The sequence below is a fragment of the Rhagoletis pomonella genome, unplaced genomic scaffold, assembly GCF_013731165.1.
Source record: "Rhagoletis pomonella isolate Grant_MI unplaced genomic scaffold, Rhpom_1.0 Rhpom_scaffold_00008, whole genome shotgun sequence".
NCBI classification, from domain to species: domain Eukaryota; kingdom Metazoa; phylum Arthropoda; class Insecta; order Diptera; family Tephritidae; genus Rhagoletis; species Rhagoletis pomonella.
Genome location: NW_023458562.1, coordinates 13489906 through 13516007, shown reverse-complemented (window position 1 = coordinate 13516007; position 26102 = coordinate 13489906). Strand labels below are relative to the sequence as shown.

The window sequence follows — 26102 nt, the reverse complement described above, 5'->3', positions numbered from 1 at the left end:
CGTTAATTTAAAAATTTGAACTTTACACGAAGATAACATAAATTCCACATATAATCCACAACTATGGACATATGAAACATGCGCACTAGCAAATTTCACAGCTGTTATTAACCCTTAGGTAGTGATACACTTCAAGGGCATTAAATACCCTAAGTGCTAAAAAGTAATTTCGCACTTGAAATTGCTTTTAGAAGTTGTTATCAAAGCAAATACTTTGGTATTTTTAACATAGTTTAACATATTTGAATAATGAGAGCTGCATACATAAATATTTTCAATTATAAGAGTAAATGAATTCACACAACTGTTGCGCTTCTCGTCTGAAATTTGTTCCTTAACATTCGTGCCACAAAACTGTTGCTAGTATAAGAAAATGTGCTTTCAACATTCAACTGTTAGAAGGCAGATAAGATTATGTTAAGTGAATTCGGCAAAGTACTACTGTATGTAACAAAACCGAAAGTTGCTAGCGATGAGAATTCAGTACGACGGCGACAAGCGAACAAGTGGCAACGCGAAGCGGTAAAAAACGGCGCATTGCTAGCGGTAAACAGCGCTTGTTAACGATGTGTTAAATACTCTGGCTTAGTGTTTGATTTATTCAGTGATGTGAGCGCATTAAAAGTGAAGTGTGTAATTGAAGAGTTGGCGTGAAGGTGTGCGAGAAATAAATAAATAAAAAAATACGAAAAATAAATAAAAATTAAAATATATTTTGAAAAGTAAAAATAAACTTAAAACATAAATTGAACGAAACGCGTTTTTGAAACAATCCACACTTAAGTGCAGGCTTTTAATTTTTCTGCAACAACTTGAAAAATAAAATTATTTTAGCACCGTAACCATAATAAATATGTGATGTGCAGTAAAAGCTGTGAATGTAAGCGCTGTAGTGGCACTAAAGCAAGGCTGGTATATGATTTGCGAGGTTAGGCGCCCAAAAGTATGCTACGCTTTTTTCTTCCTCCAGTTTTCGCGTGGTTAGAATTCAACGCATTCTTGAGCACCCCCTTTTAATGTACTGATGCGCGCAGCGGAGCAGTTGCAAGGCTTTGAATTATTAAAAAGAAATGGTATTTTATTTTGTCTCGTCACCACAAGTTTGTGTGCGGGTGTGTGTGTGTGATAGATTCAAATACAATGCGGTGTGTGTTTAAGAACCTTAAACAATTTAAAAAATGTTTGAAAAAAGGTACGCCCCACTATCCGATGTGAAATTTATCATTCTTTAAGTTGCGCAATAAAATTAAGTGCTGATAATTTGTAAAGCTTTTTTTTAACTTTTCGTTTTCAGTCTTTTCGCGTTACAAATAAAATGAATAGAGCTCAAGAAGAAAAAAATGCCATTTTATGTATTTTCTAAAGGCGCCGAACTATTAAGTAAGCCACTCAAGTTACGTGCTCTTACTTTGCATTTGAGTGACCGCAATAATTATGCAACATTTTTTATTAATAAGTGCACATCAGCAGAAGCCGGCAGCTGCTGCACAATATTCCATCAAAGTTTTTAGGGTGAATATGCTGCTCTTGCAGTTCTCTTCAGTGCTTGCTTTACACCTCACACCCCCGCTTCACCGTTCATTTAATGTGTATTTAATAGACAGTAGTGCGCTAGTGTAGGGAAACTTGCAAATTGGGGGCATACTTGTAGGCGTTTTCATTTTATTTTGGAAATAAAAAATGCGCACACATTTTAGCATGGCATTGCCCTATAGTTGCAGTGAAAGTACTAAGTGAGAATTTGGGGCATGTTTGTAAAGTGCTTTTTGTTTTGGGGGCAAATGTAGTAGGCAAAGTGTTGCAAAGCGTGTTTTCATCAGCATAGTTTGAGGCGCGGTGCAGCCTTATTTTGCGAACTCGATAAATTCAACATTTTTATACAATGATTTGAAAATTTTTTATTATTTAAGGGCTGTTTGCGGCTCTTAAGAAAAACAAAGAATTCATTTCAAATGACGCACAAGTAATGGAAAGAAATTTCCTTATGTCAACATTTTTTAAACCAGGGGCTCTATTCTCTATCACTAACAAATTCTTGTCACAGTTTTTATTACGGAAAAATAAATGAAAAAGTATACATTTTTCAGTAAAAAAATGTTTGTCACCGATACAGAATTGGGCTACAGGTTTTAGCTCTATAAAAATTTTCGTATATTTTTCTTCAAGAATATGTACAGCAAAGCAAAGTACTTTTTCAAGCCACAGGAACAATACAAAATATTTAATATGGCATTTCTTGAGAGCTGCAAACAGTCCTTTCTAACGCCAAATTTCCACTAGGCATTGAAATGACAAAAAACTGCAGGTATTTAAAAAATGTCGTGGAAATGCATTAAATGACAATTTTTTAAAGTAATGACCAAGTTTTTTGCTTAAATTTCTGCCATTTAATGCTTAATAGAAATCTAGCATAAATAACTGGGATTCGACCGCAGAAATCAAAAGCTGATACAGAATGCGAAGGAAGATGTTACTTTTTAAAATTTCTTTACAAATAAAAACAACAACAAAATTTGGACGTGCTTGATCTCTCAGACGGTATGAGTTGGATAGAAATGAGCGAAAAAATCACAGAAAATTATAAAAATAATAACGATTTCTTCAATAGCAATTGCAGGTATTCATTTCGAATATGAAGAATATCCTATTTTGATTTTAATTCATTACTATTGGTACTGACGTTAGGCAAGTGGGTGACAAGAAGTTTTGAAATTGACAGGATTATCTACTGTTCAAAAAATCTAAACATCTTTATAATAAAATTGTATCATGGGATTGAATGCAGTTTTCTCCGATATATTTCTAGGCAACGTAACTAAAAATATAGAAAGAAAAAAGTAGAGAGTTGCCACCTGTTCGAAAATTGCAGTTTAATTAAATTAATAAGATAAAGTAAATATTCCAATATGGTTGATAAAAGAAAGATGTTTAAGAAGACTTACAACCGAAAATATATTTGTGCAAAATTGTCACTTGTTTGAAAATTTTAATTTAATTTTATTGACAAGGTGAAATTAATATTGCAATATGGGCATCAAACAGAAGCGGGTCGAGAAAGTTTTTAGCCGAAAATAATTTTGAGGAGGGTTGCCACCTGTTTGAAATTTTTTTTCAATTTAATTTATTAAATAAATGCAATATTAAAATACGGGTATCAAACAACACAAAAATTTTTTGCTACGTATGTGCTCAATAAAAACCGCAGAAGCAAAGAAGCCGTTTTACAGGATTTTTCACATTATTTTACCCAACTTTTCAACAAAAGATAAAATCCATCTCACGAATTGTATTTCTATTAATGCGGTTTTTTTTATTTGAAAATAATTTAATTTTTTTTTGCAATTTTTGTGTCTCTTAAACGCGTCAAGAGTTTTTTTCTCAAAATCTAGGCAAATTCTGTAAATTTATTGGTAAGCACTGTCTATAATATGACGTCGGTTCCGTCTTTAAGTTCAAATGCGTCCAAACTTTTTCGAACCGTGTAGTTTATCAAGCAAATACGGAATCTGGCTGTTAGTGTATAGTTGAAATCTTATGAAACCTATTTAACGACGTTTAATGAAAAGCGGAACTACCGAAGTCTACAGTCATATTAAATCGAGGTGAAAAAAATCACCGGAATAGTAGTAGTTTCGGGGAGTTTTTTCATCATACATACTTCGCCTAAAAGTATCCCGCTAAAAATAGATTTTATTTAAAAAGCTGGAAACATGATATTAAAATTCTTGGGCATCGTGTGAGTGTCATGCATTTTCTGCCACACAAAGTATGCTCCACAAAATTTTTATATGGAAGAAAATGCGCAACACCGTAATAAAGATATTTAAAAGAAACTTGCACTTTTACTAAAATTCAATGGGCTACAAAACTGCATATCCAAAATTTTTCTTAAAATATTATTAACTTATGCACTGCATGCCATTTTACTAGCACACAAATTTGTTGACATATTTAAAAGTCTTTATAAAATTTTTAATTCGGATTTACAACTGGAATATGGTACACTTTTATAAAAAAAATTAATGAATATTAAACAAACAATAGAAAACTATACGTACTATAAGTTCTGCGTCGTCTGAGTTATATAAGTCCTGTTTATTGCCAATTTTGTAAGGTGTTTCTTACATACAGCATTCGTGATCAGATAGCAACTTTAAGATGAAGTAGTTAATATTTCCAAGGCTTCTGTGGCCTTAGGTTTCAAAATTTTCGTTCTTTCTTGCAGCCGGATCTCAGCATTCGCTAGTTACATGTCCCGCATATCGCTCGATTTGCCTGATTACACATTGCATCTGTCACTTTTCACTGTGGCATACATTTTGGCGTCACTGCTTTCCATTCAGAGAATTTTGGCGACGAAAATTTAGCGTAGCGATTGTCCGAATACCACTGCATCTGCTCGGTGTTTAATATCTCGTTGTCTGAAATAAGATCTAAATTGTTTATTGCATAGCATCTTTGCTCTAGTGCCTTTATATTGAATCTTTCCTCAGGCGCTTCTATAATGTTGGCCGGACGCATATTTTTAAATCCATTTTTGACATCTAAGGTTGGCTATGTGTTGTTGGGATTGGCTTGCTTGTTGTATCGCTCGTTATGGTACTTCGATTGCTCCAACTCCTGACTTTCCAGACCTAAATTCACTCCGTAAGAATGGAATTCCTCGGCATTCTCAATAGCCAACATAAGGCGGGATTTTAACATTCTTTCTGTAAGTTTTCCTGCTGTATCGAGCATCCACAAAAGTCGATATTCTGAGGGGGATAACACTAACAAACATAATTTTGGGTTGTGAAGTACGGATATTTACACTATTTTTCGAGATCAGATCATTTTCACAAGATATTTTAATTTTAAGTTTGCATTGCATTGCATACGCCATGTGCTAGTATGTACTGGTTCGACATGGCGTATGAGTAAAATTATGTGCGGTTTATATTTCAAACAAAAAATTATTACACATATTAATTTGCCCATTCAGAATTTATTTATTTATCCAACGATTTTCATCGTTAGTAGCTTGTTTTTTTTGCAAAGAACAGACTTTAATCCATGAGGAAAAAATGAAAAAAAGATGTTATTTTTTAGTTTGAAATTAAAAAAATTTTTATTTTTTTAAGTTTTTCCTTGTTGAAGTTTGAATTTTTTTTATAAGAATTAAAATCGGAATACAGATCCATAATCTACCACCCAATATTAAGCTTACCTGCTTCGGCGTTTTTTTTGTCATTGAAAACAAGTTTCTCACTGATTGGGAATAAGTCAGTCAAAATAGAAGCACAAGCTTATTATTTGAAAAAAATGCTCGATTCCACAAAGGTTCGGAAATTAAATATGTGTTTGGCTACTTCAAAAAAAAAGAAGAAAATGGTTTAAAAAGGTTTTTATTTTTGCGTTTTTTAAGGAGTCAAGAAGTTTTTTCAAATTTTTCATTGACTTCGAAAGTATCTGATACTTTAATTAATTCCAAAATTCGTAAGCTATGCGACAGTATAAATTCTTTGCATACTTTATGACCACAAATTTTTCTCATGATGACTGCAGATAAAATAGAAATAAATTAGAATTTATTTATTTTAGGAGGTAAAATAGTAGGTATGTATGTATATATGTTGACATGTATATATGCTTGTCAAATATTTATGTACATAAATTGCTTCGGCAGAAATGAAATTGGAAACTTAACGATATCAGTTTTTTTTTCTTCCATTAAAGCAACTGAAATTTTGTGAATTTTCCTAAGATTGATTAAATTGAACGCTTGTAGGCTTAAAAAAGATTTTGTTTACTTTTAGAAGAACTTTTCAATAATGGTAATGAATAGACTGCGAATTTATATGCAGAATAAGAAGTCTAAAAATATGTACTGTATATCTATAACCAATTGTATAAAAATGTATTTATTTTTATCTAGAAAAGCGATTTTCGAAGTAAATAAGTGAGTGGCTCCAAACACCACTAAGCCAACAACAGATGTGCCTAAAAATATGCAATGTCCTTGCTAGAGCCTTTACCTCTGCCTCATTTATCAAAGTTCATGTAGCACTTCTTAAGAGCTTTCATGTTGCATATTTTTGGGTACAGTTTTAGAATGAAATTTCTGAAAACCCAAATAAAGCGTTCTTGCTTGCAGAAGTCCACTCCGTCAGAACGATTCTGAAAACTACTACGCAAAATTTACGTATCCAAAAATGTTCAAGTAAAATGCAACGGCACCTAAAAGCATGCTACATCAAATTACATTTATTTTTTCGAAAATTTACATAATGATACTAAAGAACTTAATCAATTATTTGGTTGCTGCTCCGATACAATCAAATAGTTTTATGGAGTTATATGTATTTCACTTTGAATACGCCAAAATATTGGTATTGAAGTGTTGCATAATATTTGAAGAAAATTATTTTAGTAAGTTTTTCAGTCTTGTGAAGTTCAAATTTTCGCTCTAAACTAGCACTAAGACACCATTCTGGCCCAGCGTAGCGCCCCTTTAGAAACGAGAAAATTTGGTGTTGCTCATAACTTCTTAGTACAGATACACACAAAGCTCAATGGGATTAGAAAATTTGATATTCTCTTCCGGCACTTATGTGGGCGCATTTCTAGAACTTAACGGTAGTAAATCTGCAGTTTTAGTTTTCCACCAGCACGACAGATTTTTTCTTAACACATCAGTTTTAGTTATTGACATATTGATTTTTGTTTAAATATTTATAAAAAATTTTGTATTGTAAATTAATTTGTTTTTATGATTTTATGAACTGTAAAAATACATACCCAAAAATTTTTTTGAAATTCGTATTAAAAAGTTCGGAATTTTGATGAACAATTTTCTAAAATTTGTAAAAAATGTTCAAAGTTTTTATTTTTATGGTTTTGGTTAAAGCATGGTTAATAGTTTTGATAGAAAAATCACAAAAAAGTTTTAACTTGAAAAAAATTGTAAATATTTAAAAAAAAAAAATCCACATTGGACATTTGTTTGTGTTACTCTACGTATGGGTATTCAACCAAAGAAATACGTCAGCAAAATTATCAATATATTTACATACATATATAATTTTTTTATCACAATTTTTTTTTTGGAATACATCCCATGAAATTCTTCAAGGATATTGAAGTAGAGAAATTACGAAACAAAATTTTCGAAATTTCTGTCAGAGCTTGTTATAAGTTTAAATGAGTTGTATTCATAAAACCGGGTGACAGTAAATTTTACACCCAAAAAAATGTTATTTTGTTCGCGAAAATAGAAGACAAAAATTTTAGATTTTCTCAGGCATCAGAATTTTTTATAAAAGGACTTCAAAATTTCCAACGGATGATTAACAAAAAAAATGTTTAAAAAAGTTTAGAGCAATGTTTAATGACAATATGGATATTCAATAAAGAACATAATTTTATAAAATTAAAAATTGTATCCTTAATAATCTTTTAAAATGTTCAATATATTTTTTGTTATAATTATACATTTAGAACTAATACGCACGCGACAACATCCTGAGTTTTCGTCTTTCCAACTTTATTAGGTTAAAAAACTAAAATTAATTAAAAGGCTATTTCCAATTTCGATTCGTCGTTTTGAACCAAAAATCTATATTTTCGTTAAATTCTGCAGAATTTTTTCTACATTGCATTGAATTTTAAAAATAATTTTTTGAATTAATTACATATTTTAAATTTAAAAGTCTTTTTAAAAAAGTCCAGACGACGGACAGAAAAACTAACCCATAGGACCGTGAGTATATTGACTGCTTCGTATGTTTTGAAATGGACTTTGTCGCGCGATTTAATTTATTATGTTCAAAACTAAAACCACTGCCGAATTTGGTTTGATACAAAATCGAAATATCATTGCATATTTTTAGGTAGCACCCACAACTAATGAGATAAAGCATTGCAGAGCATTAAAATACTTCAAAATAATCATTGCAAAGTTTGTCGTATTTAAATTTTTAATCATATTTCGGGTTCTGCTTAAATAGAAAAATTATTAGCTACTTTTAGGCGCACCATTAACTGTAATTCGCAACCAAAATACCAGCAGGCTGATTTTAACAAAAAAAAAACAACAACAACTAGATCACTCTCTAACTCTATATCCAACTCTCGAATAGCTTAGCAAATTCTTACAATGGACGCTTTTTGCCTATTTAGAGGTGCATTGAATTTATCAGCTACAAAGTTTTAATTCCGAGTGACCCAATAAATAAATAAATGCATGCATAGACAATCAATAAATAAGACATAAAAAATGTAGTGAATAAAGTGGAAATCGAATGAGAAAAAAAAACACCAAAAAAGAGAACAGAAAACAAATTGCAACAAATTGTAAAATGCGCTCAAACGCAGTGGATCAGATAAGCGAGTGGAGCGATTGTCGATTGTCGGCTGAAAGCAAACACGTCCATTTCCGGTTGATTAATTGCATGGGCACGCAACTCGTTAACATTGTTCTTTAATTTTCGTAAAAGACTGCTATCGACGTAATCGAGTGTGCTTCAGTTTTTTTGGTTGTTTTTTTTGTTCACGTTAAAACAATCCTTTTTAATACGTTGTGTTTTTTTTTATTCTTTTTCACGGCTGCGCTTAGCTTTTTCGGTGTTTTTCACATTCCGCTGGAAAAGTGCAAACTTGTGTTGTTATTGTAAGGCAAACAAAAAAAAACAACAATATTCAAATCAATTCGTCGATTCGTTTGCTCAGCCAAATAACCCACCAACCCAGCAAATAATCAATCGATCAAACCATCAACTAACCAATTCATTTCAAGCTGTTGTGGCGCGCTGACTTGCATGTATTTGTGAGTACATACATACATTCATATGTATGTATGTTTATACATAAGTAGGAGTAGATGTATTGCTTGCTTGCATTTAGGCGCGCTACTGAAAAATTGATTGCAATTTAGTTAATTGAAATTTACACTGTGGCATTAAAATTAAATGTGTGATTTTTGGGTGTTCGCCGAGAGAGCAGAGTATTGGCAAATGGAAAATGGCATTTGTTGCCTGATTCATTGACTGCAAAAGGTAAGTTTCCAAATGACAATTTACTAAATTGGAAATGGAAAGGTTTGTAAAAAAAACGAGTAATACCAACATCTGTTTAGTAAAGCTCTTAAAATTTTACTGTGATACATTTTTAGTCTCTAAATTTTTCCGCTGTTTTAAATAAATTTTAGCAATTTATTTCTGCATTTTTATACATCCTGATTTATATAGACATATGTGCATACATATGTTCTGTAGCTACAGTTGCCGGATAAATGAGCAATCTATGAGAGTGTATGACATCACTACATATTCTTCGCATGTGTGTACATTAGGTTGGTCCAAAAATACATCTGAAAATAAATTTTTTGGAGTTTTTCCGCTGCCACCCACCAGAACCGCATTTTCACAAGCTTTTATTAAGTTTAACCTGTGTGCAATCAAATATTACATTAAATTTATAACCAGCTTCTTAATTGGCAGAGAACTGAAACTTCAAACTTAGCTCAGACCTGATGGTAATGCAAATATAAATATGAGTTAATAATTTAGGTGGTGCAGGCGTCAAGGAATTAAAAAAAAAAAACATATTTATGAACCGATACGGTTACATGAAAATAATAGATTAGGTTAGGTTTAGGTGGCTGCTCCTTATAAGGGGCTCACTTAGACCGCGGAAGTTGGTCCTCTTGATACCACTGCAAACAGTAACTGCTAGAGCGAGAATCGCTGAGTACCGAGGATGAAGTTTCGCAGGCGGCCAATTTTAATCCCGGAGAGCTCCTTCGGGCTTATCAGAGAGTATGATCCCAAGCTGCAATCTAGAAAAACTTGGGTAGTGCAGCAGGATATTCTGACAGCTGCGACAATTGTGGTCCGATAAGATATTTAATCTCACTGCATTAACCCCGATGGGACAATGCCCTACTAGTACACCCACTACAATCGAATCCGGCCGAAGCCCAGATCCCTATACCACCCCCGGCCTAACCTCAGCCAGAAAGAGCTCGCTGTAGCCCAATCCCTAGTTTTCTTCCAGCGTTCGCTGAGTCGACCCGAGGCCCATCTCATCAAGAAAAGTCTTCAAGACAATAGAAATTCCACCATGTTGATAATTCCTCAAGTATGGCCTGTCACTCAAAGAAGTCTGACAAAGTAATATTTTGACGCTATCGAAAGCGTATTAAGGTATTCCTCCAACAAGCTTGAGGCGTACCGTAAGTGAGCCCAGGGCTCTGATTTCCGCCCGGCTGTCTGAGTATACCGCCTTTACCACCATCGCGTCTAGCAGCAGACAATCGAATGCTTCCTTAATAACAGCAACCTCCACCTGAAACACACTTCAGTGGAAGCCTAAATTTAAGATTGGAGAAACCCCTTTCACCTACCCTTCCATCAAGCTTCGTCGCATCAGCATAAAAGTTCACCGGTGCCTCCACGTAGCCACCTCCCGCAATCTAACTGGTGTCAAGAGTGCGAAGCCCCCGATAATACTAGAGTGTCTAGACCTCGAGTCCGCCAGCAATCGCCGCCCTTGCTGCAGCCCTTTACCCTGTGATGTCGACAGGCTCTATGTTAAGCTTACCCCCTGATTCTAATGAGGGCAGTTCGTTGCACTTGCTCCAGCCCATTGCAGTTTTATAGCCCAATAAATTTAAGTGGGTAAAAGTGAAAATTTTAAGACGGTAGGAAATCGGATTGATTTTAATTAATTTTTTTGGTTGACGGTGCTAGGCATTTTCTTCTATATAAAAGGAACTATCCTAAGATAAAGCGAGAGTGTTTTGAACCCCTACTTGACTTCTTTTTGGATAACTAATCTTTTATATGGACCACACTAAAAGCTGTTTTTTATACAAAATTTCGTACGAGTCCCCCCCGTGACAGGGAATTTCGGATTTTGTTTTTATAATAAAACAATAATTTATGTTGTGGTTTTTTTTTGTTTGCATTCGTGGTCCTTTGCTTTATGATAAAAAATCACACAGAAAAGTGAAATAAATTTGCTGAGTTTCCAAAACTGGAATTTTTTTCGTATTTTGTAATAACTCATATAGTAGTGAATTAAGTGTAGCTTTATCAAAATGTAGAACATTTTTTCTGTACAAAATTTCTCACCCGTGACGGTGGAATCACCCATAGGGAAAATAAATTTCTTTCGTAAAATTGCTATAAAGTCATTGAGAATAAATATTTTATGATCGAGTGTGAACATTTCTCCTGGAAAATTTTCAAAAAATAAAGATATATGCCTATTTCACTTTAAAATTCTCTCTCTCGTCTGCTGGATCGTACTTTTTTTGAAAACCCAGAAAATTTTAACAAATTAGCGCTTATTTTCCAGTAAAGCCGTCGAAATAAATTGCCCAATGTGATATTCCCTAAATAAATCTTAAATCGTGCATAAAATTATGGGACGCCCTTTATATGTTCGTATGAACGGTTTAGCTTAATTGGAGTACATGGCGTATACGCAACATCAGCTCAGTCATGCTAGAAAATTCAAACGCCTACCTTTGTCTATTAGGAGCTGCCCCTTATCACATGTTAATATTAGCGGAAAATAATGTGTGAATAAATAACAAAAGAAAAAAAACGCTCAGAAACGACAAAGGGCGCGTATAAGCAAATATACTATACCTACCGAGATACTGTGTATGTATGTTGAAGTATACATATGTATATGCCTGTCTGCTTAACTTTTTTCGTTTTGGTTTTATCTTATCACTACCATCAGGCTATTTGGTTTCAATGTTTACTTTCTCTTTCCCTTTTTGTTTACATTAACAAATGTTTATCCGCGTTTGCTCGTCCTTGTAGACCATAAATTTTTGCTGCTAAATTTAATTTGACATTAACATCCGTTTATTGTAATAATAAGTGACACATAGGCAAACAAATACATATATTGCTATATATGGAATCATGTTATTTGCGTTAATAATTAAATTAGTTAACAAAAGCGGTAAATAAAAGCAGATAAACTGTTTGTTTTTGCTGGGAATTTCACGCAAAGAATGGGCTTGCCGGACTATTTAGTGGCTTATTTCTAGGAGATCGGCACCGGGCCGTTGTTGTATTTATCACTACATTTCGCTGTTAAATCTGGCTTGCAATAGACTCGACCAAATGATTAATATAGGTACATATATTTCTCTTACTTATGCATGTCAGCTTATGTACTGTGCATGTGAATTTGTTTGTCGGTAATTGACATTAATGCTATCAGTTATATAACGTTTAATATAAACTGTCAGCTGTTCATACGTATTTGGAATCAAATGCACAGATACTCAGGCAATTGCGGTAAACTGACTTTTTAGTACTTATTCCCAACATACATTTTGGTGTGTAAGCGACTACTAACAACTTTTTTAATTTTTAAAAATTTTATAAATAAATAGGTTAATGAAAGGAAAATAATTTGGTGGTTAAAAAACAAAAATACTCCAGCACTCTAGTTTGGTGAATTACCAAGCCTACTATACTAAATGGCGGAAATCGCAGAGTAAGACATTCATTACTTTACCAAAGAGTAACGCAAAGAGTCCGCTAATAATCAACGAAATAGCTAATCGATGAATAAAAAAAGGCGGCATTTTCATGAAATGAGAATGAGAATTTTTGCATCACGGATAACACCGTTCGAGAGTAAATTTTACACACAAAAAAAATCAGTAATTCGCAAAACCATGGACCAAATTTAGAAAACTTGTGTTTTTAGTTTTTCAGTCTGCCGTCAGGATTTTTTTTTTAATTTGAAAAATACAATTACTTCAATTATTTAAAAAATCTAATGCGTTTCAAAAAATAGTATAGCCATCTAATTAAAGAGAAAATGAAAACATGGCAACTCTAGGCGGTTCTGTAATTTTTATATCGTTCTCTCATTCTCTTGCTATTCGCAGGGTTGCCCCGTTTGAAGTTTTCTGGATGAAGAATCTCCTATGTCTTTCGTGGAACATTCTGGCATTCTGTCTCTTTGTTCGCTTTGAATACTTAGCGTGATCCCCAGAATATTACACATTATTAGTTGCGTTCGCCAACTTTTCTGGGCTGAAACCTGTAAAACTGTCAAAAGGCAAAAGAAGCCAGAGAACCGAGTACAGGAACGCTTTCTGGTAAATTCCTGTAAATTCGTGCAACTTCTTGCGAGTTAGGGAACGCAACTAATATGTATATGAGCATACATTAAAAATAAAGGCTCATTAATAAAAAAATAAATTTCAAAGCTAATTCAAAGCAGCTTGGATTACTGATCTGTATACCGTTTTTCTATATCGGGTAATTTTCATAAGATATTTTCATTTTAAAATGTATTGCGAATGAAAAAAAACTAATTTTTTTTTTGAACGACCAAACACGTCAACTTAATTTGAGTCGTAGATTACGAATCTGAAATCTGTTTTTCTATATCAAGTCATTTTAACAGGATATTTAATTTTTATGAAAAAATCAACTTTAATTGGGAAAAAATAAAAAAATAACAGATTTTTTTTAAGTTGTTTCATTTACATTAAAGCCGGTGCTTCTACAAAAATTCAACCTACTAGCGAAGAAAATCGATGGATAAATAAACAAAAGGTGTGAAAAGAAAATGCGTCACAATTTTTTGTCTGAAATATAAGCAGGAAATAATGTTACTCATACGTCACACTCGTATATGCTACAGAAAGCCTGTATTACTGATATATCGGAATCACTGCTTGCGACAATAATAAGAAATGCAAGAAGCCGGGAGCGAGGAGGTTGTCTTCAAAGTGGGAGTTCAGGTGCTTCTTAGATTCGCTTAAAATGTTAGAAATGCTCGACCTAGTCCGATGCATACTCCGAACTCTGTTTCCAGAGTCTTTTGCGGACTCTGTATGGCTTACAATACGCGGTTGCCACCTGTTAAAAAAAAAAATATGCATTCTATAAGTCGTCTTAACATCCAACCCTCATCTGCTACCGATAGGGGCCAAACGGTCAATGCGTGGTGCACAGCAAGCTAGATTAACCCCGATCTAACATATTTATTGATGAACAGAGCTTTTTCGTTCTGCTTTCGTTTGCGAATGGATTTTCTTCCACGGTCCTTAGTAATTCCATTTACTTAGAGCTGACATATATGTAAATATGTAAATATGTACATAATTTATGTAGAGCAACTGCATCAGAATTATCTATCCCCACATCTTTGCGAATTAAAGAAAAGTATTTTTGGGTGATTGTCAGCGACCACACCAGCGCGCTCCTAGGATCGTGAAAATCCTTCTACTCAAACTTTTATGTGGAGTCTGCGAAACCTAATACTTAGTAGCCATATTCCTACCTTACCAAGGTTAGTTAAACCCTCGGAAAATTCTGAGCTAACAAATTTTCTTCGTTTGGCTCCTTTTTATTTCTTCAGCTTCTGCAGAACCTTCAATCTCTCGACGTGCCTTCCGATGGCAATATGGCTATGTGACTATTCTTACTGGTCGGGTAGTCCGGATACGGTATGTTAATGTCCTTTATGATTGCGGTTTGGCCTCTTTGAGTGGCTCGCCAGCCGGGAAATTCACTCACTATCGAATTAAATATTGAATTCGATTAAGAAAACCCTCTTTGGGGTAGACTAGAGAGTACTGCTGGCCGGGACACTACCGGGAGACTGTCTCGCACCATCTGATGCACAGAAACTGGAACTAGTGAGGAGTGAAATATTTATGGAACACAATTGCAAGGGCGCACATGAGCATTTTGTCATTCGCGATGGATAATTTTTAATCTTAAATATAGCCGACTAAGCGATCAACAAATTACATAAGCTACCATGAGTGAGATTTAAAATTACTGCCCTTATGCTTACTCTTGGTGAAACTAAAGACCAATTGTGGTCGACGTAAGGGGATCCCTATCATCTTAGCCAAGCGACCCCTAAAATGCCAATTTATTCAGACTCTACAATATAGGTGTAAAAACGACCCTTTCGTGAGAGAGCTATTGGGTTAGAATATTCTTCAAAATTACTCCTCGTGAAATTTTACTACATTTCGCTCCGATATGAGTTGTAATCCTTTTTACAAATTATTCTACAAATACTTGGGAAAAAATTGCAAACTTAAAATGGCCATAACAAAATTTCAGCTGGGAATGCAAAAAGATTTGAAGGTTTTGCTTTATAAGTCTAGGTCTTTCAACCTGAGTTGGCATCATCCCGCCCCAGGCAATATCCCTAAAATTGTTGCGCAGTATTATTTTCGTTTTTTTTTCCGAGCTAGTATTATTCGCCCATTTTGTACCCCAACCACTTCTTTTTCTTGCACATTTGAACCACGTATGCATAAATGTTGCTAAGCAAATGTAAAATGCCATTTCATAAATATAAAATTCAGGCGTAGCAGAAGTGGCACTAAAGTGCCATTAATGCCATCTCAAATGACACATTAAGATTGCTGACAGCCACCTACCTATAAGTATCTAGGTATTATTTTGCTCTTATTCATCTCCCTATCAACTTCTACTTATTTCTCTTATATTTTTACGCATTTTTTTTGACAAATTCTGCTGCATTTCGGCTATGGTTCACACTCCGCATTACATACATCTACACATTGTCAGCTTATCGCACATTTTTTGTTTCATTGATTTTGACATCCGAATTATGCTTAGACTACAATCTTTACGATTTATTACTGCATGGATTTTTTTTATTTCATGCTCCAATTCGGAATTTTTTTTTGGCATTTTTTACTAAGTCTACATACGTATAAATTTAAATCACGCAATATTTTGTAAATTTCTCGGGAAAAATATGGTAAAAAAAAATATATATTATAACCTCTACTAAAAGAAAACCTAAAGCTTATCGCCAAATTATTTATTTCGGTTTTCTTTTGCCATCTTTTTGCTTAATTTATGATCTCCTCGCATAGTGAAAATTGCTTACACTTTTTAACATTTGTTTCTTTCAGATTGCTTTTTTCTTTGTTGGCTCGGCACCCTTACCTTTTTTTTTGCAGTTTTATGTACCATCATTTAAGTAAATTATTTTTCAGCATTTTTAATGTGCAGCAATTAAAATAAATTATGGTGCAGCCTAATTCTTTTTTGTTATTGCCCACTTTCGTTTGGGATAAGTTTAATGTTTCGTAACCGCAGACCTTTGGAGGTGTAATTGTTGAGAAAATTTGGAGCCGGTTTTTCACTTATAATCTGTGAAATATGCAGACTTCAATTACAACTTTAATTTATTTATTTTTGAGCAAAGTGTAATGGCCAAAAAGTGCAGAATGAGTAGTATAATATCAACTTTGAGCAGCTGTTGGTCTCTCCTTTAGTACTAAGTAATCGAGCGACTAACAGAGTGCAGGTTCTCCCTGGAAATTTGCTGGTTGTTAAAAAAACTACATAAGCCGCTGATGCCACCTCCAGAGAGTTCCTCGGAAGTGCTGATGGAATGTGAGATATTTAAATTTGAACCGTCATCTTTAAATGAAATACGGTAATAGGGTCCCAAAATGGGCTAAAGTTGTACCATATGGCTTCATAATGGGCTCTCTTGGTCAGCGCTCTTGACAGAACTCTGAGTTGGTGCCTAACCAACACGAGAAGGTGCTTTAAGTGGCCTAGGTCGACTACTCGCAAGAAGGACTTTACAAATTTGCATGCCGGGATCGCTGAGCCGACTCAAAGCCCAGAGGTAGTACACATGTAAGTAGCCACAGGAGCTCCTGTGACCTCCAGGGCGCCCTGCTTAACCAATTCATCAGCCATTCAGTTTATTGCAAAGCCACTGTGCCCTAGGATCCAAATCAATTTGATCTGCTAGTTTTGATCCTACCACTAGCGATCCTAGAGGCTTGATTGTTGCTTGGTTGTGGTTATAAGTATTTACTCTTCCACTCGGTATTACACTAGTACGTAACCAGAAAATGCCTCTTTGCAGCGGCTCAACCTCTGCCCGAAATACGGTTTAGAAACCCGTCACTCTTAATATGCGACTGAAGCTACTGGTCAAAAGTTGAAGTTCTCAAAGTGCTTTCAAGCCTGATAATGCAGCGGATTGAGGTAGAATTAACCGCAATTGTGTTGACCATAGTGTTAAGCAGCAGAGTTGGAGTGTAACGAAGCGCTCATCCAATTTTAACAACGGCTACCATTTCTTAATTTCTTGACTATTTAAAGTATACTTTTCTAGTGATCTCAACCAGATGATGATCCCATTCAAAATAATCGGATTGATTATGGCTTCATACAGACAGTACATTACCTTTGACGAGAGACCCAATCTCTTCTTTATGGCACTTTTATAACCGTGAAGACCAACTGATTCCACTTTTAACTACTCCTCAATATTTGGCTTCCAGGGTAGCTTTATATACCAAATACTTGACCTACTCAGAGAGTACAAGCGGAATACCACCGATCGAGGGAAGTCGAAATTAGGCACCTACCCTTAAGCATAAGTTTAATCCTAATCTTAACCGTAGTTTTAAACTTAATCCTGATCATAAGCTAAATCTTAATCTTAACCCTTATATTAATATTAATTTTAATGTTAACCTCGGTCCTAATCTAAATCTTAGTCTTACTCTTAATCCTAATCTTTGCTTTAATATTAATTTTAATTTTGATCTTAATCTTAATTTTAACACCTTAACCTTCAACTTAATATTAGTCACAATCTCAATCTTAATCTTTATCTTATTCTTAATGTTAACCGTAATCTTAATCATTATCTTAATATTAACCATAATTTTATTCTTAACCTTAATCATTAACTCAATCTTAACCTTAATATTAATCTTATTCTTAATGTTAATCTTAACCTTCCCTCCACTTTGTGTGACAACATCAAGGCGCACGCCAGCAATCGGAGGAAAAGCTCGCACAAACACGAACATATCGTCGCTCGAATAAAGAAACAGTGTAAATGCCACATGCACTATTATTCGATAATTGCACCAATGGATCGACAATCCTTTGATCTATTAGAAAAATCTTTAGTTTTCTTAAATATCTCTTTAGCTCACTAATTTATTCCCGAAAAACGAAATTGTATTTGTATGGTTTGTAATGGATTGTAAAAACTTCCAATTCGTTTTTCTCAAAACTATACTTTTTATGTTACACTATTTCATTATTCCAGCGACGATATGTGTAAGCGCCAATCTATTGTTATTATATATCTTAATCTCAATCTTATACTTAATCCTAATTTTCACTTCAAAACTTTATAAAATTAAATGTTGAAGAGGGAATTTAGTCATTTAAAATGTTAAGTAATCCGAGAAGATTTGGTTTCTAATTTTAAAAAGACCAACTTCTTAAATTAGAAAATCTGAGACCAACGCAGAAAATTAGCTTTTCATAACCTTTGCTCAATTTTCTTATTTTTTCATACACCTACATTTCGGTTCACACATAAATATATAAGTGCTGCTACCAATTTCCGAATTTCCCAATTCCCCAAATTTTTGTCCATTTACATTTTTTCCACGAATTTCAAGAACACTTGAAATTTGATATCCGAAATAATGCTTAGTATTTCTCACAGCAAAACGGAAAATATATTTCTCTGAAGTTATCCTGTAGGCATTGTGCGCTCGAAATAGCGCCGCAGAGCAAATCAGAAACATTTTCAACTTCATACTTACATACATATGTACATATGTATGCGAATGTGAGATCAAATACCAATTCATTAAAATTGCATAGCAACATGGCAGCCAGATGAGAGCTAATACTCGAGCAAGCACCGACATATGGATATTTGAAGCTTGAGCAGGCTGTGTATGTAGGTAAATGTGTGAGTGTATTTGTACTGGTATATGGGCGCAGTTTTGGCGAATGCTTTGGGGAGAACACGACTCTAGGCTGAACGAAGAGCACACCTGTCGTTAGCAAATGCAAAATTTATCAGAACGAAAAAAAAAAATACAAGCAAAATCAAATAAAAAGCGCAAAATGGCAGACAGTGGTTGAAATATTTAGTTGAGTGCTAGCGGAGAGCATATGAAGTGGTAAATGCTGCTTTTCGGAATTTGATGGAAAATAGTTTAAGCTGGAGCTGGTGTATATTAATGTCTGGGCATATGTGATCTCTCTTTATACCTACATAACACTCACCCAAACTCAAACACACTCTCACTCAGTTCATTTTAATGCAGCGCATTTTATTCGGTAAAACAATTGAAAAGTGGTTGCGGAAATGGCATAACGGAAGCGGAAACAGCTAAAATTGTTATTGCCATGATGACACTAACGAGATTAACATTTTTGCGTAGGCGCACAAAAGCGCTGACTGATGTCTAGTTTTGGCAGAAAATTCTAAAATAAGCATCCGAAAGCACATTGTTTATTAATTGGAAAATTTCAAATATTTTGTGTTTTTGTTTTGCTTTGATTTTACGTCTACATACCTACATATTTACATATGTATGCATTTCGTTATCAATTTATCATTCATACACATTTTACGCTTTCACGATTTTAATCGAATTTTACACCAATTTGCCTATTCATGCCACTTACATATGTTGTGGAAACCACAGCGTAATGGATGCCACTCACTCAAACTGGGCTGTGATGCGCAACAATCAACCGAAACGGGAATGGAAATGCAAATGTTGAATAAACAAACCACAGCTTAAATAATAAAACTGTTTTTAATAAATATTTGGAGCAAAAAAGTAAAAGTGTGAAGCAATTTAATTTGAAATTAGTTTGGTGTGGAATATAGCAACAAGTTGTTTGGTTGCAAACATGGGCATAGCCAGGTAGGGGCAAGGGGGTGCTCGACCCCCCCCCTAACTTTCAAATTTTCCTTATTATACCCGAGCGCACTTGTGCACAAGGGTATATTAATTTTGCTCACATAACGGTTGTTTGTAACAGCCAAAACGAATCGAGATAGGCATAGACAAATGTATACATAAATGATCAGAATGAATAGAGAAATCGATTAAGCCATGTCTGTCTGTCCGTCCGCCCGTGTACACGATAACTCGAGCAAAAATTGAGATATCTCAACGAAATTTGAAATGTAGGTTTCCGTTAATCCAAGGTAGGTTGGTATTGAAAATGGGCGAAATCGGACTGTAACCACGCCCACTTCCCATATAACGGTAATTTTCAGAAATACGAAAACTGCGATATTTTAGTAACTACTGGAGATTGTTCACTCAAAATTGATATTTAAAATAAGTTTTAGACGAAAAATGAGAATATTATAAATTTTTGGAAAATGGGCGTAGCCACGCCCACTTATGGTTACATGTGTATATCTTGGTAACCGCTTTACCAATTTCTTCCAAACTAGGCACAGTTGTTGGCCTTCACACATCATACCAAATGGCCGAAAATTTTTAAAATCACACAATAACCACGCCCACATCCCATATAACGGTAATTTAGAGAAATACCAAATCTTCGATAAATGAGTAAATATTAAAGCTAATTTATTCAAAATTGATGCTTACAACAATTATTGACCAAGAGATATGTTTGTGATAAAATTTTGGAAAATGGGCTTGGCACCGCCCACTTATGATCACATATATGTATCTCGGTAACCGTTCTACCAATTTTTACCAAACTCGGTATGGTTGAAAATTATTGAAATGTTGAAAATTATTGAAATTGGACTTAAATTACGACCACTTTTCATAGAACGGTAAATTTCGGAAATGCTTGAAACTTCAATATTTCGAAATTTAAGGACTCTACTTTACTCAAAATTGATACGCCCCAGCTTACCATGTAGCGGTAGGTTTCGGAAAGGTGAGAAAACATATATTTAATACTTGCGCCGGGTATTTAATGTTCGGCTCCGCCCGAACTTAGACTTTCTTACTTGTATATATATAAAATAGTACCCTGAAATGCCAGCTTTATAGGGTCGTCAAAATAAAACATTAAAATCCATTACAATTACAATAATTATTTAAATTGCCCGTTACAAGTGCATGCTTTGAAAACTTTCTGCTGCTTGTTGTTAGTGAGACGGTGACCGCGAAGTGGTTAATTTACTCAAGTGGTTTAACAATTACATTGGCGTAAAATAGCCGCAAGTAGGCGGAAAAGAGCAAACCATGGCAGTGAAATAGTTTCAAGTGCTTTAAGAAAGGAAAGCATAAGGAGCATTTGTATGCTCTGCAAACACACAAACATATACAAATATGTATGTATGTATTACGGAGAAACCTTTAACTTCGTACTCGTACTACAGTTGGGAGATATGCAAGTGCATTGGGGTGGTACTTAAATGCAGGAAGCAAATTTTTACATCAGATTTCCTAAGCCTCAACCGCTACGCCGATGCTACTACAGTGGAAGATATCACATATAAATTTTGGGTCCAATTGGAGACGGTTAAGGCATGTCGTACAGGAGTCAAACTTCAGATTACACTATGAAGACGTCTTAACCGACTCCAATCGGGGAAATAGTTAGTATGTATGTGATATCTTCGAATTTGGTAGTATCGATTTTGGGCATTAAATGAAAATAAAAATTAATTTTTGAGTCTCCATAGAGGCATCTGGCCTTTGACCCCTTTGCGACACGCCTCAACCATCTCCAATTGGGACCAAAATTTATATGTGAAATCTGTGACCTTGGAATTATCGATTGAGGACGTGAGACTGATAATAAAAGTTCATTTGATTTTAAGGACCACCTTTAAGTACATGTATACGACCAAATTTTTAATTACATACTTTCTCATATAAAAGTAGTGTTACAGTGTTTATTTTACCTTTTTGTCTTTTGTATTTCCTATTTCTTACATATTTTTGCTTTAACTCCCCCACAGCACTGCAGCCGTTCAGTGCTTATCGTTATTGCATCTGCTTAACTTGTATTATTTATCACTAGAAGGATTTCAAGTGCTTTTCAGTATAATTCCAAGTAAATACAGTAGTGTTAGTGTACTTAAGTGTTTGCTAGGATTACGGAACAGAAAGCAATGTTGTGTTCATTAATAATGAATTTTAGACCAAATAGGAAATTGAAATTTCCATTTGTTGTTCAACTCCATCTCACAGTTAGCTAATTACTCCCTCCAGGTCAATGTGCTTTCGTAGAATTTTATAGAATAGATTCAGCCATAACTTAGAGAAAGAGTATAAATTTATATTCATATAACTTAATCCTTTACCCCTTTTAAATTTATTAGGCTGGATTTCAAGAGATTTAATAAATTTCTCTCTGCTGGGATTGTATTATTTTAAATTTTTAAATGGTGAGAGGGAGAGAGAGGCGGTGAAATTGGGGGAGATTCGCTTCTTGATATGAGTTAATTTAGTATTTTATACACTAGTTGAGAATTTTAAACATGTCCCAATTGGACGAATAAAATATATACGAGCTCAGTAGTATAGGCCAATACGTTGCCTACTTTTAGGCATATTATTCACACAGATTACAGTGAGACATATTATAGAATAGTGATGAAATGGAAAACTAGCTTAAACAGATGGTTTTAAGTATACAAATATACATGTAATGCCTTCTGATAAAAAGTTTCTATAGCTTATTACCATAACTTAATAAATACTTTTTTTTCCATCTGGTATCCATTGCACATGCGAACTATGAAACAAAACTGCGATTGCTAAAAGAAACCCAGAATCAAATATCAAAATTTAAATTTCTCAAATTTAAACTATTGTAATCAAGGGCAGCCGCCGCAGCCGAGTGGCTTAAATGGCCAAAAATGTATGTCCAGGGTTCAAGTGACCAAAGATTTATGTTAAGTTTTTAAATGACTAAAAGTTTATGTCCAATTCTTCAAATAGCCAAAAATTTATGCAAAATTTCTTAATTAACAAAAAAAACACTTTTTTAGTTTTTTAACGACACAAAACGTATGCCCTTGCTTAAATTACCACAGTTTTAAGCCAGTTTTTAAACTAAGAAATATTTGTGTACACAAATCAAATTCAAATTTTTAATAGCCTAAAATTTAAGCTTTGATTTTAATTGTTAATGGTTTATGTCCAGTTGCAAATAAGAAAAATATGTGAGAATTAATTCAAAATAATAATAAATTTTTAGAACACAAAAAATGTATGGCCCGTTTTCAATGATTTTGACTATTTTTAAATAACTAAAGAATTATGTAAAATTTCTTAATTAATAAAAATTTATTTACAATTTGTAAATTACCAAAACCATATGTCCAGTTTTGAAATGTCCTAAAACTTATGCCCAATTATTAAATTATCTAAGTTTTATGTTTAATTAATAATTCCACAAAATATTCTTAGTTTGCAAAACTTTATGTTTAGTTTTTTAATCGCTAAAAGTTTATGACCAGTTTTAAAAAACAAAAAAATTTAAGTCCAGTTTTAAGTTACCAAAAATTCATGTTCAGTTTTTTAGTGGCCAACAAGTTATGTGCCCTAAATAATATATGTCCAGTTCTAAAATTATCAAACATGTGTGTATGCTCATTAGGGTGGTCCAAAATGCATGTTTTAACGTTTAGTTTTATGCTTAGTTTATAATTCCCTAAACATTTTTCAATTGCAAAACTTTATATTTAGTTTTTTAATCGCTAAAAGCTTATGTCCAGTTTTAAATTACAAAAAAATTTGTGTCCAGTTTTAAGTTACCAAAAATTTATGTTCAGTTTTTAGTGGCCAAAAAGTTATGTCCACTAAGTAATATATGTCCAGTTTTAAAATTATCAAAAATGTGTGTATGTTCATTAGGGTGGTCCAAAATGTAGGTAAAAAAGGAAAATCGGAATTTTTATGCGCTCATCCCTAAGGATTGTTCTACATCGAAAAAAATATACCCCTATTTTTTATTATGAAATCGAAAAATATTTAGAATAAAAATACTTTTCGGAGAAAGGGTATAGAATTCTTAAAAATCAATATTTTTCGATTTGTTTCTCTTCAGAGGGTTCCCAGTAATAACAGCCAACTATTTATTTAACCAATTTATCATAGTAACTATATTTTATAGGTCCGCCAAAAACCCCAGAAAATGCACTGGGGGGAACAAGAGAAATCCTTAGTATTAAACAAGTAAGAAAGTCTAAGTTCGGGTGGAGCCGAACATTAAATACCCGGCGCAAGTATTAAATATATGTTTTTTCACCCTTCCGAAAGCTGCCGCTAGATGGTATGCCGGGGTGTATCAATTTTGCGTAAATTAGCGTCGTTAAATTTCAAAATATTGCAGTTTCAAACATTTCTGAAATTTACCGTTATATGAAAAGCGGCCGTAATTTTAGTCCGATTTCAATAATTTTCAACGTTTTGCTTTTATGTGGCAAGCACAATAAAAATACCGAGTTTGGTACAATTTGGTAGAACGGTAACCGATATAAATATATGTGATCGTAAGTGGGCGGTGCCACGCCCATTTTCCAAAATTTTTCCATAAACGTATTTCTTGGTAAAGAATTGTTGCAAGCATCAATTTTACATAAATTAGCTTTACTATTTACTGATTTATCGAAGATTTTGTATTTCTTTAAATTACCGTTATATGGGATGTGGGCGTGGTTATTGTCCGATTTTAAAAATTTTCGGCCATTTGATATGGTGTACCAAGGCCAACAACTGTGCTAAGTTTGGAAGAAATTGGTGCAGCGGTTACCAAGATATACACATGTAACCATAAGTGGGCGTGGCTACGCCCATTTTCCAAAAATTTATAATATTCTTATTTTTCGTCTGAAAATTATTGTAAATATCAATTTCGAGTGAATTATCTTTAGTAGTTACTAAAATATTGCAGTTTTCGTATTTCTGGAAATTACCGTTATATGGGAAGTGGGCGTGGTTACTGTCCGATTTCGCCCATTTTAATACCAACCTACCTTGGACTAACGTAAACCTACATACCAAATTTCGTTAAGATATCTCAATTTTTGCTCGAGTTATCGTGTACACGGGCGGACGGACGGACGGACAGACAGACATGGCTTAATCGATTTCTCTATTCATTCTGAGCATTTATGTATACATTTGTCTATATCTATCTCGATTCGTTTTGGCTGTTACAAACAACCGTTATGTGAACAAAATTAATATACCCTTGTGCACAAGTGCGCTCGGGTATAAAAATGGTTAAGTAAACAATTGGGTATTGTTTTTGGAAGTCTCGTGAAGAGAACCAGAGTATTCCGATCGAAAAATATTGTTTTTCAAGAATTCTATACTATTTATATGAAACGATTTTTTTTCCCTAACAAAATAATGAAAAATTTTGAGCGCTTTGAGCGACCTCTAAGAATTTTTTGATTTATATTATACTTTTTCGATATAGAACAATCATAGGGGGTGAGAGCATCAAAATTCTGACTTTACTTTTTTTTGGGCCACCCTAACTTTCATATGTATGTATGTATGTGAAATTTTACTTCCAAGCGTTTATTCTGGCGTTATCTCGTATTACATTAAATGCATATTAAAAAAATTATATGGGTAAATACACTAAACACTTCTAGAATGGTTCCAGGGAGCTGTCCTGGCAAAGGTAAGTCACAAAAAATCGCTACTTTGAAACGAAGTGAATAATTTCAAGAAAATATTAAATCTTAGAAAGTTCTTTTGAATTTCTTGATACGCACTCGTTTTTTCCAACACCATATCACTTTCCCAGCTCTAAAAATATTATATTTTCGAGAAAGTGTCACCGCAGAAAAAATTTTAAAATTTGCAAGTTTCGCACTTCTTTATCTTGATTTACAATAGCAAGTATCTTACGCTTACTCAATAGAGAGTGCACTAAAAAGGAGAATCGTTGCTTTGAAAATAATAGATTGAATTTCTCTGCGACGAAGATGCATTTCAGTGACTTTTATATTTATTCATATTCTTTGTCGATCCATGGCAAATTAATGGACGCAAAGGATTTGTGAAAGAAAACAGCAGCTCAACGTGCTTTCATTAGCATTATTAAGTTACATTTCAACTCACTTTTACCGCAACTCATCAGTACAGCTTTCATATTAAAATAAAATAAATTCCGAAAAAATTCTCGTGCAACATCACACAGATAGCAATCTTAAAGCAACTCCAAGCACAAAAATGCTCTGTGCCAAAATGTTTGTGCAAATTTGCACAGCCACTATCGATAAACAAACAAATGTCTGGGTCAGACGATGTACATGCAATACAA

At 33.9% G+C, this 26102-nt stretch overlaps 1 protein-coding gene across 5 annotated transcripts in view; it reads left to right on the top strand.

Moving 5' to 3' along the window:
* The first annotated feature begins 495 nt into the window (after positions 1-495).
* The window catches only part of LOC118744217, a 240237-nt gene continuing 214630 nt past the window's right edge, over positions 496-26102 (top strand). Inside the window, exons 1-2 of one of the 5 annotated variants that reach the window (XM_036477076.1) lie at positions 8142-8803; positions 8912-9032. The gene's annotated coding sequence lies outside the window, so the exon portion shown is untranslated. Of the gene's footprint in view, positions 881-8141; positions 9033-26102 lie in introns of those variants that run through there. The other 4 variants (XM_036477081.1, XM_036477079.1, XM_036477077.1 and 1 more) reach the window with 4 other exon arrangements.